Genomic DNA, 15,422 nt, shown 5'->3' with positions numbered 1-15,422 from the left:
TTCATTCCTTTGGTTTTGTTTTATAATTTCTTGATTCTTTTAAAATCATTAGTTTCCATCTGCTCCATTCTAGTCTTCAGGGAATTATTTTCTTCAGTAAGTTTTTGGATCTCCTTTTCCATTTGACCACTTCTGCTTTTTAAGGCATTCTTCTCCTCGTTGGCTTTTTGGATCTCATTTGCCAATTAAGTTAGTGTTGGTGTTAATTTCTTCAGCAATTTCGGTTACACTTTAGCAAGCAGTTTACTCAATCATTTTTCATGATTTTCTTGCATCAGTCTCATTTCTCTTTCCAATTTTTGCTCTGCTTCTCTTACTTCATTTTCAAAATCCTTTTTAAGCTCTTCCACGGTCTGAGACTAATTCATATTTTTCTTCTAGACTTTGCATGTAGGAGCTTTGAATCTGTTGTCATCTTCTGTTTGTATATTTTGATCTTCCTTTTCACTATAGTAAGATTCTATAGACTCATTTTTTTTCTGTTTTTTTTTTTCATTTCTCCAACCATTGACTTGTGAATTTTTTGTCAAATTAGTTCTCTGCTTCCAGTGGGGATGTGCAGTGTATTATCAGCTGTTCAATCCCTCTACTATATGGGCCTAGACCTCCAGAAACAGCTGCTCCCCCAGCTCAGCTGTCACTGCCGCAGGCTCCTCCTGCCCCTCCACCACCCTAGGGCTAGGTTCAGACCATGCTACTTTATCTTTTTTTCCACTAACCTTCCAATTTTTCTTCAGGCTTTTGGGGTGGTGGTCTGGAAACTGCCACACATGCCAGAGATTCAGTCCCCCATAGGCCTGTTCATGTCCCATCTTTGTCAGTGTGACCTAAGCTGAACTGTGCTCTGTAGCCAGCATGGAGCAGCAGATGCTTCCCATTGACCTGCTTTCTTGGGCTAGACATTTGCTTCACTCCATCATTCTATGGGTTCTGCAGCTAAAAAAATGTGTTTAGATTCATTTTTACAAGTATTTTACTGGATTTGAAGAGAGAGCTCTAGAAATTCTCTTTTCCTCCTCTGCCATCTTGGCTCTGCCTTCGCCCTGTCACCACTCTGATATAGCTTTTTAATCATCTATAAGCATAAAAAGTCAGAAGAATCTGAGCTTCTCAGACATGCTTAAAATCGCGAGTTACCATAACTTGATGGCACGTTGATCAGATGTATTTCTGCAATGAGTGAAGGGAAACCACATTTATCAAAACAGAAAATAAGTGCCACTGTAGTCTCATTGCATGTATTGACTATGTTGGAACCAAATAAACCTCCTTATGTGAAATGCTCAATGACTGACAAGTCCTTCATTTTTTCCCAAAAATGGAATAAGACCTAAGGTCTTCAGAATGTGTCTGTGACAGTATTATTAAACATTATCATAAAAAATATAAACACAACTGTGTTAAAAAGTGATTAAATGGTGCCTACTCCTGATTTGAAAGATACTCATAATAATCAATTCTGCTGGTTTGAAGAATGAAGTCACTCTTCCATACTGTACACTCTCTCCAAGATAAAACAGTATGGAAGAAAGATATGATTTATCATCAGCGGTAATAATACTTGACCATTTTGAAATCACTCCAAACTTCATGTCTCAAGGGAAATTTATCTTTGTCTTCCTAAAAACTACATATCGGAAGGGGATTTCTTTTTCCAAATTCCAAATTTCCTTTTTTTTTTAAATGGCTAGTCATGTTTCTGATGTCTTTGGCAAAATTATTGCCTGCTTCTATGAAAGACTCAGATGGATTTTCTTATTTTTTTCTTCCTCTTCTTTAATTCTTGGCTGGAGTTCTTGAAATTTTTAACAGCCACATAACTTAATGATAAATATTCACAGACTGACAGTTTTTGAAAATGTACTCAACAGAATAAGACATGAGTCAAACTTGTTAGAAAAATCATGAATTCATCCAAGTACATGTACAGGAGAAAAACATATTAATATCCCCATTATCTGGTTTATCTAAAACATAAAAAATTGAATCTGGTGCAGTGCACACTAGTCTAGGCAACTGTACACATCTTTGATAAGCTTTATAGAACATGCTGTCACAGAAAAATTATGGGTGAGCTGTTTTCAAAAGCAGTGTATGTTGTGCCAGATGTCTATGTTTTTCTTTGCATTGTTTTTAATATCAAGATCACAAAACTATTGCTATGAAATGGACTGGTAGTCCAAAGTATCATTATATAATTATGAAATATTTCAAATAGAATTTTTTCCCTTAATTTTTCTATTTTTATTAAATAATATATTTTGTACACACACACACACACACACAAATGATCCAATCCATGAGGTTCTGTAACTGGCCATAACAGAAAAAAGGATGATTTGAACAATAATAGTGACAACAATGATAAAACTAATCACTAGAATTTATAGGACACTTTTTTTTAATTTTGCAAAACATTTTATAACCCTGAGAGATAAGTCCTCTCAGGGAAGTAAGTGAGAGGGAAGTGTAATTTTACAGATGGGGAATCAGTGAGACAATGATTTGTCAAAGCTCACACAGCTAGTAAGTGACTGTTTCTGCATTTCAACTTGCATCGTCCTCACTCCAGGTACAGGACCCCAACTACAACTAATTAATAATAATGGTAATGAGGGCAAAGCCAAGATGGTGGAATTACAGCATGAATTTTCTAGGACGCTTCCACCAAACCCAGCCAAATACCTGTAAAAATATCTCTAAACAAATTCTTGAGCTGCAGAACCCACAGAATGATGGAGTGAAGCAAATCTCCAACCCAAGAGAGCCTGGAAGGATGCAGGGAGGTGTCTATCACATTGTACTGGGAGCAGAGCACAGTCTAGTGTGGACTACGAGTGCACAAAGGGGACCTAAACAGACCTTAGGGAGACTGAATCTCCCACACCTATGGAGGTTTCCAGACTTCATGACCCCAAAGCACTGAGGATAAATTGGATGGTAGGTGGGAAAAGCCTGTGAGACTAGTGCAGGACAGTGGAGTGGTCTGGTTCCACCTACAGGGCAGAAGATAGGGGGGAGACAGAAGAATGCATGGCAGCCACAGCAGCAGCAGGGGCAAATGTAGTCACTGTTTCTGGAGCTCCAGGCCCACAAATTGTGGGAGAATCGATTGGCTGATAGTACAACACTGAGTCCCACTGGAAGCAAAGAACTACCTTGATAAAGAGTTCAAAAGCAAAGTAAATGGCTGAGGAAAGGAGCAAAAAACAGAAAAAGAATCAGACTATAGAGTCTTATTTTGGTGACAAGGAAAACCAAAGCAAATAAACAGAATAAGACAAAGTCAAAGTTCCTCCATCCAAAGCCCTCAAGAAAAATATGAATTGGTCTCAGGCCATGGAAGTACTCAAAATGGATTTTGAAAATCAAGTAAGAGACATAGAGCAAATATTGAGAATAGAAATGAGAGTGATGCAGGAAAATCATGAAAAATGGTAAAGTCCTTGCTAAAGGAGACCCAAAAAATTGCTGAAGAAAATAACACTTTAAAAAGAGACTGACCCAAATGGCAAAAGAAATCCAAAAAGTTCATTAAGAAGAAGAATACCCTCAAAAGAAGAATGGGCAGATGGAAAAGGAGATTCATAAACTTACTGAAAAAAAAATAATTCCTTAAAGATTAGAATGGAGCAGATGGAAACTAATGACTTTATGAAAAATCAAGAAATTATAAAACAAAACCAAATGAATGAAAAAAAATGGTAGACAATGTGAAATATCTCATTGGAAAAACAACTGACATGGAAAATAGATCCAGGAGAGACAATTTAAAAATTGTAGGACTACCTGAAAGCTATTATCAAAAAAAGAGCATTGACATCATCTTTCATGAAACTATCAAGGGACACTGCCTTGATATTTTAGAACCAGAGGGTAAAATAAATATTGAACTAATCTACTTATTGCCTCCTGAAAGAGATCAGAAAAGAAAAACTCCTAGGAATATTGTAGCCAAATTCCAGAGTTCCTAGGTCAAGGAGAGAATATTGCAAGCAGCCAGAAAGAAACAACTCGAGTACTGTGGAAATGCAGTCAGAATAATACAAGATCTAGCAGCTTCTACATTAAGGGATTGCAGGGCTTGGAATATGATATCCCATAAGTCAAAGGAACTAGGATTAAAACCAAGAATCACTCAGCAAAACTGAGTATAATGCTTCTTGAGAAAAAATGGCCATTCAATGAAATAGAGGACTTTCAAGTATTCTTGATGAAAAGATCAAAGCTGAATAGAGAATTTGACTTTCAAACACAAGAGTCAAGAGAAGCACGAAAAGGCAAACAAGAAATAGAAATCATAAGGGACTTACTGAAGTTGCAATGTTTACATTCCCACATGGAAAGATAATATTTGTAACTCTTGAGACTTTTCTCAGTTTTTGGAGAGTTGGAGGGATTATATACACATAGACAGAGGCACACAATAAGTTGGATAGGAAGGGATGATATCTAAAAAAATCAAATTAATGGATGAGAGAGGAAAATATTGGGAGGAGAAAGGAAGAAATGGAGTGGGGCAAATTATCTCTCATAAAAGAGGCAAGAAAAAGTGTTTTCAACTGAGAGGAAAAGGGGGGAAAGAAAAGGGGATAAGTGAACCTTACTTTCACCACATTTGGCTTAAGGAGGGAATAACATGTACACTGAATTTAGTATGAAAATCTATCTTGCACTACAGGAAAGTAGGGAAGAAAGGGATAAGTGGGGTGTGGGTGGATGATAGAAAGGAGGGCAACTGGGAGGAGGGAGTGATTAAAAGCAAATATTTTTGGGATGGAACCATGTCAACAGAGAGAATAGAATAAATGGGGGGCAGTAAAAAATGGAGGGAAGTATAGTCTTTCACAACATGACTTTTATGGAAGTCTTTTGTGTAACAACATATACATTACCTATATTGAATTGCTTACTTTCTCAGTGGGGATGGGTATGGAAGGAAGAAGGGAGAGAAGTTGGAACTCAAAGTTTTAAAAACGGATGTTAAAAAATATTTTTACATGCAACTGGGAAATAAGAAATACAGATAACGGGGTGTAGAAATCTATCTTTCCCTACAAGAAAGCAGAGGAGATAGGAATAAGGGAAGTTAAGGGCATGTTAGAAGGGAGGGCAGATTTGGGGAAAGGGTAATCAGAATGTATGCTGTCTTGGGGTGGGGAGAGTGGAGAGATGGGGAGAGAATTTGGAACTCAAAAATTTGTGGATATGAATGGTGAAAAATAAAAATAAATTTATAAATTTTTAAAAATGTAATAATGGTAATGACAATATATCACTGACAAGATGGATAGAGCACTGGGACTGCAGTAAAAAAAAAAAAAAAGACTCATCTTTCTGAGTTCAAACCAGGACTCTGACGCATACTAGCTGTGTGACCCTAGGCAAGTTACTTAACCCTGTTTGCCTCAGTTTTCTCTTAGATAAAAATGTGCCAGAAAACGAAATGACAAACCACTCTAGTATCTTTGCCAAGAAAACCCCATAATGGGGTCACAAAGAGTAAGATGACTTGAAATCACTGAAACAACATGCGCCATGCACGGCACTAAATGCTTTACAATTATCAAATTATTTAATCCTGAAAAGAACCCTGGGAGGGCCGCTATTCTTTGTTCTTCAATGCAACCTGGATGGAAAAACTAAACATCATTCTTTGGACTCTTTGAAGTTCACCACATGAGAATCTCCAACTCCTCCACCTAAAATGAGGGAGGGGTAAAAAACAATACAGAGGCAAAAGCGCAAAGAAATATGTCTTCCGAAGGATATGTATACATACATCATTGGAGAAAATGGCCAAAGTTTCTCTCTTTATAATACTGTCTTTCACTTTACAAATGAAGAAACTGAGATAGAGCTTAAATGATATTCCCACAGTCACAAAGCTAGTTAAGTGTCTGTGACTGGATTTGAAATTAGATCCCCCTGAGACACGGCCTATATCCATTGCACCACCAAGTTGTTTCTGGACTTCTAGATTTACAGTTTGCAAAAAGGACATAAAAATGGACTTTCAAGAAATATATGTAGAACTGGCCCCTAAGGAGTTCATGTGAACAAGACATGCTATCCTTAATATCAAAGACTTATGAATCAGCAGACCTGAGTAAAAATTTGTTTTTTTTTTTCCTATTTAGCTCATGTGGTACCATTCAGGAAAACTGAGAAAATATATTCATGCTGAGACTGGCCCCTTACCCGAAAATAAGTAGTTCATAATATTTCCAAACAGAGTTTTTGTATTCTTTAAAGAAAGCAAATAAAATGAGAGCCAGTGTCAAAGTATCAATGACGTGTGCTTATATCCAGAATTAATTAGAGATTCCGCTTCTTTTGTAGTTCCCAGGAATTCATTTCATTTGTTGCCCTTTCCTGTTTTTTCCCTTTATATATTTATTTGATGATAACTTTGATGTAATTTTTAAAATTCATTTTTGTAATGTTTCACACTGTACATTCTGCAGTGTGTCTTTATTGTTCTCTAAACAATGTCATTTTCAATTATTTACACTGAATATTCCATATAGTCTCAAAGACATGTGACAAAATGAGTAGATTATTTGTATTAGAAATTTGAGCTTTTATTCCAATGTAAAGTTTGGGGTCATTAAATGAACTTATCAATTTCCCACATTTTCAACCAGGGAAAGCTTACCAAGTGATCAAAAATTCTACATACTTTGGTCAAAAATATTCTGTCTCTCCAAATGAAGGAAGGTTCCATCCCCCTCAGGTGCTCCTCTTTTAAGAAGTCTCTGTCTCTATATCTCACTGCTATTGTAAAAGTCACATTCATAGCCAGTCAGCCATTTCTCTGTTCTAGCTGCCACAGCAGTTCTCAGTTCCAAATCTTGGTTCTGTCTCCAAGTACCACTTTGGGGAAAATCTGTGGGAAGAAGACAACTCTGTCCCTTCAATTACATCTACCAGGAACCTGCACAGACAAAGACTAATAAAACTCCTTGTGTATTAGCATAGCAGAAACTTCTAGATTATGAGATTTGATGTGACAGCCTTTGCAAAGTGATGAAAAATCTACGGCCATAAAGAGTAGATCATATTTAGAGTACCCATGATAGTTTTTCCCCAAGTGTTTCAATAAATATTTCCATGAACTGCAATGAAAATATCTGTAAAGATGCTGAAGCATACATAGATAATCTGCAACTGGTTCTATACTTCTAACCATGTGGTGGACAGAAGTTTCTTTGATTGTGAAGATATTTTAAAAGGAATAACAATCAGTCTTAGCCATTTTTTGCACTTTTTATTTATTTATTTTAGTCATCAACATTTATTTCCACAACATTATGAGTTCCATTATGGGTCCCAAATTTTCTCCCCATTTCTCCACTGTCCCCCCAAAGTGGTATGCACTCTAATTACCTGTTCCACTAGTCTATACTCTCCTCTATCACACTATCACCCTTGATTTCCCCCTCCCCCTCACATTCTTGCAGGGTAAGATAGATTTCTATAACCCATTGCATGTAAATCTTGTTTCACAGTTCCATGTAAAAACAATTTTTAACATTTGTTTTTAACATTGTGAGTTGGGGGGGGGGAGGGGAGAGGTGGAGCCAAGATAGTAGAGCAGAAGGACAGACTTATAGAAGCTCTCCCACATGGCCCATGAAATACCTGTAAAAAAATGACCCTAAACAAATTCTAGAGCAGCAAAAATCACAAAATGACAGAGTGAAAGAGATTTCCAGGCCAAGGCAGCCTGGAAGGCCAACAGAAAAGGTCTTTCACACTAGATGTGGAGCAGAGTGCAGTCCAACCTTGGCCGTTCATCAAAGACAGGACCAGAACAGGCCACAGGGGGTGGAAACTGTGGCAGCAGCAGCAGTTCTCAGATCCCTCAACCCACAAACACCAAAGGCAGCTTCAAAGGTGAGTGAGAAAGGCCTTTCACCAGCATGAGAAGAGAACATGGTCTGGCCCTGGTGGACCCAGGATGGCACCATGTGCTGCAGCACAGTATACATTTTAGGAGCCCTCAGCCTACAGACTCTGGAGGACTTGTGAGGCTGATCTGGATCTCGGCACTGAGTGTCAGCCCTGGGGTGAAGAAGAGTGCTGGCTTATATGGTGGAGCTGGTGGAGGCTGTGGAGAGGGAATTTTACTCATGGATCCTGGGCAGAAAAGAGTGCTTGTAGTTGCTCCCAGACCAGAACACAGGCCAGGTGAGGAGTAATCCCTCTACATTGATTATGCCACCTTGAGACATCTGAGAACTTACAGGTCCCCAGAGTATACCCTTCTATGGACAAAGGACCCAAAAGAAAATGCCTCCAAAAGGGAAAAAAAATAAGACTATAGAACGCTATTTTCTTATTGAACAAGTATTTTCTTCCATCCTTCTATACCTCAAAAAGGATTTTGAATATCAAGTAATAAAGGTGGAGGAAAAATTGGGAACAGAAATGAGAGCAATGTAAGAAAACCATGAAAAGTGAGTCAAGAGCTTGCTAAAGGACACTCAAAAAAAAAAAAACAAGAAAGAAAAAGACACCTTTAAAAACAGGCTAACTCAATTGCAAAAGAGGTCCAAAAAGCCATGATCAAAAAAGAGCCTAAACAACATCTTTCAATAAATTATCAAGAAAAAATGCCATGATGTTCTAGAAACACAGGGTAAAATAATTGTTGAAAGGATCCCCCAATCACCTCCTCAAAGAGTTTCCAAAAGAGAAACTCCTAGGAATATTGTAGCCAAATTTCAGAGCTCCCAGGTAAAGGAGAAAATATTGGAAGCAGCTATAAAGAAACAATTTGAGTATTGTGGAAATACAATCAGGGTAACGCAACACTTGGCAGCTTCCACATTAAGGGATCTAAGAGCTTGGAATATGGTATCCCAGATGTCAAAGGAACTGGGATTAAAACCAAGAATCACCTACCCAGCAAAACTGAGTATAATATTACAGGGGAAAAAATGGTCATTCAATGAAACAGAGTACTTTCAAGCATTCTTGATGAAAAGACCAGAGACGAATAGAAAATTTAACTTTCAAACACAAGAATCAAGAGAAGCATGAAAAGATAAACAGTAGAGACAAGCAATAAGGGACTTACAAAAGTTGAACTGTTTACCTACATTGAAAGATACTTGTAACTCTTGAAACTTTTTGAGAGAGAGAGAGAGAGAGAGAGAGAGAGAGAGAGAGAGAGAGAGAGAGAGAGAGAGAGAGAGAGAGAGAGAGAGAGAGAGAAAGAGAGAAACAGCACAAGGTGAGTTGATCAGGAAGGGATGATATCTAAAAAAAATGAAACTGTGGACTGTGTGGACTGATAGAGGAACATATTGGGAGGAGAAAGGGAGAAATGGAATGGGACAAATTGTCTCTCATAAAAGAGGCAAGAAAAACCTTTTTCAATAGAGGGGAAAGGGGGGAGGTGGGAGGGAAAAAGTGTCATTCTCATCACATTTGGCTTAAGGAGGGAGTAACATACACATTCAGTTTGGTATGAAAATCTGTTTTACACTGCAGGAAAGTGGGGGAGAAGAGGATAAGTAGGATGAGAGAGATGGTACAAGGGAGGGCAAATAGGAGGAGGGAATAATTAGAAGTAAACACTTTAGGGGATGGACAAGGTCAAAAGAAAGAATAGAAAAAATGGGGGGCAGGATAGGAAGGAGGGAAATATAGTTAGTCTTACACAACATGACTGTTACAGAAGTCTTTTGCAAAACTACACATATATACCCTATATTGAATTGGTTTCCTTCTCAGGGGGAATGGGTGGGGATGGAGGAAAGACAAGAAGCTGAAACTCAAAGTTTTAGAAAGAAATGTTGAGAATTGTTTTTGCAAGGAACTGGGAAAAAAGAAATACAGGTAATGTGGAATTGAAATATATGTTTCCCAACAAAAAAAAAGAGAGAAGATGGGGATAAGTGAAGGGAGAGGTTTGATAGAAGGGAGGGCAAATTGGGGGAAGAGGTAACCAGAATGCATGGCATTTGGAGGTGGGGGAGGGGAGATATTGGGAGAAAATTTGAACTCCAAATTTTGTGGAAATGAATGCTGAAAACTAAAAATAAATAAACATTAAAAAAATTTTGAGTTCCAAATGCAATCCTTTCTTTCCTCTCCACACACCCCCACTGAGAAGGCTAGGAATTCAATATAAGTTAAACATGTAGTCATTCAAAATACTTCCATAATAGTTATATTTTGACAGACTATATTTTCCTCCATCCTTTCCTGCCCCCCATTTATCCTATTCTCTCATTTGAACCTATCCTTATTCAAAACAAGTAGGTTCCAACTACTCCATTTTATTTTGCTGCCCCTTTTATCATCCCCACTTATCCCCTTCCCCCTATTTTCCTGTAAGGTAAGATACCCAACTGAGTAAGTGCATTATTATTTGGAGTACTAAAAACTAGGTTCAAACTATGTATCTACTGCATGTTACATCTATGACACTGGTCAAAACACTCCCCCAACTCTGTTCTTCATTTTCTTCATGTGTAAAATGAGAGAATGGACTACAAATTGTTGAAGTTCCCTTTCAGCTCTAAGTCATAGAATCCTGTGATTTATACAAATAAAAACCTCAGAATATAATCTGCAAGACTGGAGTCATTTGACTGAAAAGGGAACTTGTTCTTGGAAACCTTCTTTGACAAGAAAATGAAGCTAAAAATTGTGAAACCCCCTAAATTTAATAACAAAAATTATGATCTACTCAGCGGTCTCCATGAAGCAACCTTATACCAGATATTATTCAAAATTCAAGTGGATATTTGCCTTCAACCTGTGTAACTCCTTAATAATGCCTCTTTGCTACAGTTAATATAGAATTTCCCTCCTAAAATTTGTTACTCTGCATTCACATTCATACATTGACATTTCACAAAGGAAAGTGGAGTTGGAATCATAACAGTGTAAAATGGAGTTCCAGTTGGATTCAACATAGCAGTCAGCCTGGGACAGACATTAGAAACATTAAGATGTAATGCAACCCATCACTTGAACAACTATGAACCTGTGTCATTAGCCACATTTCACCTTATGGTCATATTTGTGAGACATTGTCTCAGTAACTGGCCTTCACTAAGTTCTGTGAAATCACATGCTAAGGAAGGGACTTAGGATGACCTGAGTTCAAGTTCTGCCTTGCCTCCTTCCTAGCTATATGTCCCTAAGAAAGTAACATTTCCTTTTCCTCACTTTCTAATCTATAAAATGAAAATCATTAAAGCACCCCAAAAACCTTAGCTCTGTCTTAAAGAGCTTCTAAAATGCTAGGATGCTGGTGGTTAAGCTGTTGTTTTTGTTGTTGCTGTTGTTGATCAAGAGAGGATTATGCCCTCTGCTCCTGAGAAATCACCATGTACATGCCATCACATTTTCGGATGAGGTAGGAGGTATCTTTGCTGTCAGCCTGCACCTAAGTTTACATTATAACAAAGACATTTTTAGTGTGAAATAACTCATTATATGTGGTGGATTGTTTTAATGAAAAAATCTGAATCCCCAACCAAAAAGATATCATCAGAACTCTCTTTTAAACTGCTTTGTCATTTCATGTAGAGGGGACATTTCCTGCCAAGAGACAAATTTATGGCTGTTTTGACAGGCAAAATAAATAAACCATGGAGGACTCAGAGCTTTATATTCACTTACCAATCATCAATTTCATTGGCTGCTTTAGGGAAGGGAAATCCATAAACAGTAGAACTGTCAGCCTGGTGATCCATACACTTAAACCACTTTGTGGACAGCTAATATATTGCCAAAACTACATCCAGAGATCCTGACTGATCAAATATTGTTTAACTAGTTCAGTCAGCATCACAGTTATGGGAAGCATATAGCTATTCTCAGTTGAACTAAATAGCAATAACGTTGAGTTTCCATAGAGGAGAGTGAATAAAGGAAAAGGAGAAAGCATGCCTGTAGCCATTAGACTGGACGTTTCATAGAGACCTTTGGAAGAATTATTTCTGGGAAACAATTCAGCATCAGATAGGCCTCCAGGACTGTAGTGCCAATGTGACATTCACACCATCTACCATGACCATTAATATCCTGGAGCAATTTTGAATCACAAAATACCAGATTCTCCACATGGAAGGCAGAATCAGAATAGCTATTCAGACTCCAAAAAGCCAAATCCATCACAGAAGGAAAAATCTATACACAATGACAATGCAGAGAACAACACCATCCCTAAGCCTTCCCCCTACTAGACTTCCAACAAACCAGGTCCATTAAATAAATCACAAGCAGGCCCTCTTAAAATCACCCTTAAAATAGCCCTTTCATTCACACTGCCGAGGATCCTGCATCCTTCCTAGCACTGACTGCTCTCATGACTAAGTTCCTCTCAGCTCTGCTGTAGCTCTGCCTTTTCCTCTTACATTCATTCAGCAAGGTCCTCCCACCACAGGCTCCATGTGACTCCAACTCATGGGACCCAGGCAGGTCACATGGGCCCATTAATGAGTGAGAAAGATCTCCCCATTTTAAATTACCATTACACGAGGCCCCAAGATCCTTTTTATTCATTACATAATTCTGAGGGTGGGGCAACTGACATCAACAGAATTGTAAAAGAGATAACATTAAATAAGCATATAAAACAATATCTTAGGCAACTGGTGTCAACAGAACTTTAGAACCATATGACAGAGAACACATAAAACAATATCTTAGTGTGAGGTTTGAGCACAAGCACCCCTTCATTGCCCCGTCGAACAAATGAGGCCCAAAATCTTGAGGTTAGGGGTAGAGGTCTCTTCTTCCATAACTCCTTCCTGCTGAGACTGGACATAGAGTTGTGCCTGCCCTAACAGGTTTCATTTGAGAGATCAGTTCTTTAGCTGGCATCAGAAGTTTGGTCAACTTCAGGTCCAGAGATAACACATCACAGTCTTGAATAGGGGGCGACATCAGCCTTAAGTGATCAGGCATCTGCAGGAGCAGGATACTAGGCCTATAGAAAACAAATCTGACAAACAAGTTAAAAAGACAAAAAGAAACAAGGAGACAATAACCCGAAACAGGATAGACATAGGATCAAACATGATTCTGAAGTCCATGAACCCATTATTGTAGCCTCATTCATAATTGTTTACTGTTTTGCAATTTGTATTCCCAGGTTCATCATTCTGGCTACAGATACACCCTCCTAAATCTGAGCTGGGACCTGACAAACCCTGCCCCCCCCCCCATTCTCCCTGCAAGTGTGATGAACCTGGATACAATGTTTCAGAATGATCTGCAGGGTCAGCTCTTACCTCCCTGCTCAATCTAAAGTCAAGCCTCTTTTCCAGATACATTTTACATAGTTCATTAGTTGGAATGCCATCTATTCTTTTAGAATCTACCCCTGCTCTCAGTAGAGAGCTCTAGCAGTAAACAATTCTTTCTTGTCAATCGATTCTGACTTTGAATCCACTGGCTATTTATTCTATTCTCTCAAAGAAATTTATCTTTTTCACTAATTCTCACCATCCAAGGTACCAATGATTCTTTTATCCTTTGAGATAACTAACTCAAAATATCTGTGACCTCCTGCTGAGTAAAATCCTCAATGACCTTCCCAAACACTGGGAGTCCCTTGCTTGTAGTGCTTCCTTCTTAATACTGGTCAAACTTCAGCCTCCTCATTGATTTCATTTTCCTACCACACATCCTCCTGGCTTGTATTTAGGCCTAAATGAAGTCCAGTCTGTGGAAGGGATGCATTCACTCCCCTGTTATTAACTTTTCACTTCCTATGAGCCAAACCAACAGCAGCTTTTCCTTCCACCACTTGAAACGCTCTAGTTTCCTCTCAGTTCTGCCTCTTCCAGTTTCACCCATTCAGCAAACCCCTTCCACCATAGGCTCCATGTGACTCAGGTTCATGGGACCCAGGGAAGTCCCATGAGTCTAGTAATGAATGAGAGAGATACCTCCATTTTAAATTACCATTACAAGGACCTGCAATCACAGGGGTACATTGCTTAAGACTTTCCTGATTATGGATATATTTCTTTTCTCATAAGGGCAATCAGACAAATTCTATGCTATGTCTTGATTTTTTCTTTTGTTCTACCCTCCATGGTGGTGACTACATAATTTTGTCCTGTTTGGTTACTTTCAACGGTATGAGGAGTCAATTTTATGATATTGATGACTCTATGATGATAAAGGACATTATTACAGGCAGAAGTAAAACAGCAAGCAAAGCTGGGAAAGTAGAAGATAGTGGCGAATAGCAAGTTGTCTAGGGCAACAGTTCTTAATCTTTATTATATCATGGGTCTTTTTGGCAATCTAGTGAAACCCTACACTCTCCTTGAGGCTTATTCAGTGAATGGGCATTACCTCACTTTAAGTGAGTACCTGAAATGGCCTTAGCCTAAAAGACCAAAGTCACCCATTGCATCCTGTGTTGCCTCCAGTCATTCTGATGAATATCTGGAGACTGGATCCATATGGCTCAGGAGGAGAAAGTGAGGCTGGTGACCTTGCACAGCCCTCCCTCACTCAAAGCAAAGTCAAGTGCAAGTCATGTCATCATTTCACTGATGTCATGATCCTCTTCAAAAATGAAAGATGAACACAACCAAAACAAACATCCTCCTTATAAAATAATGATTCTCAAGGCATAATATAAAATCCTTAGTATTTCAAAATAAGTCAAACATGTTTAAATAAAGATGCATTTTTCCCAACTTTTCCCAAGTTCATGAACCATCTGAAATCTATCCATATATCCATCCCTTAAGATCTGTGGAAACCAGGTTAAGAATTCTTGTTCCAAAATGTAGGCTATATAAATTCAAGTAGTAGGAGAGAAACCCTAATACAGCAGAGCTTCCAACAGGAGCTATCTCTGAACTCACATTTTCACTAATAGATTAAATCCTAAGAGGCTGACTCAGGTTCAATGCACTCAATAAATCCACATTCCAAAACTAGCTCAGGAGCTCCCCCTGGCATACTTATAGGAGCAGCTATCAAATAGCTCAAAGCAAAATCATACTAAGAAAAATGACTCTAAAACATTTCCCACGAAATTGAGAGTGCTCTGCTCAGCCAATTAATCAGCAGGAAGAGAAGACATGAATTTAAAGTACATTGATAGTGAGACATATGTAAGGAATGTATGTGACTTTGGCAGCTTATGTTACCAGCATTTAGGTCCCTTATAGATCATCTCAATTATACAAACAAACATTTATCGAACAACTCTGATGTACTAGCTGGGGAAACAAATACAAAGAAAAAAATACTCTATACCCTACACTTCTCACATTCTAATATCAACAATAATACACACATACATATGCATATAATGTTCACATGAATATAAAATATAATGAAAATAAATACAATGTAGTTAAGTGAAAGATAGTTTAGGAAGGCACCAATAAAGGATCATGAAAAGACCCATGTGGAAATTGGTG

This window comes from Notamacropus eugenii, chromosome 7 (genome assembly GCF_028372415.1).
Source record: "Notamacropus eugenii isolate mMacEug1 chromosome 7, mMacEug1.pri_v2, whole genome shotgun sequence".
NCBI classification, from domain to species: domain Eukaryota; kingdom Metazoa; phylum Chordata; class Mammalia; order Diprotodontia; family Macropodidae; genus Notamacropus; species Notamacropus eugenii.
Note: the sequence above shows the minus strand (reverse complement) of the source record.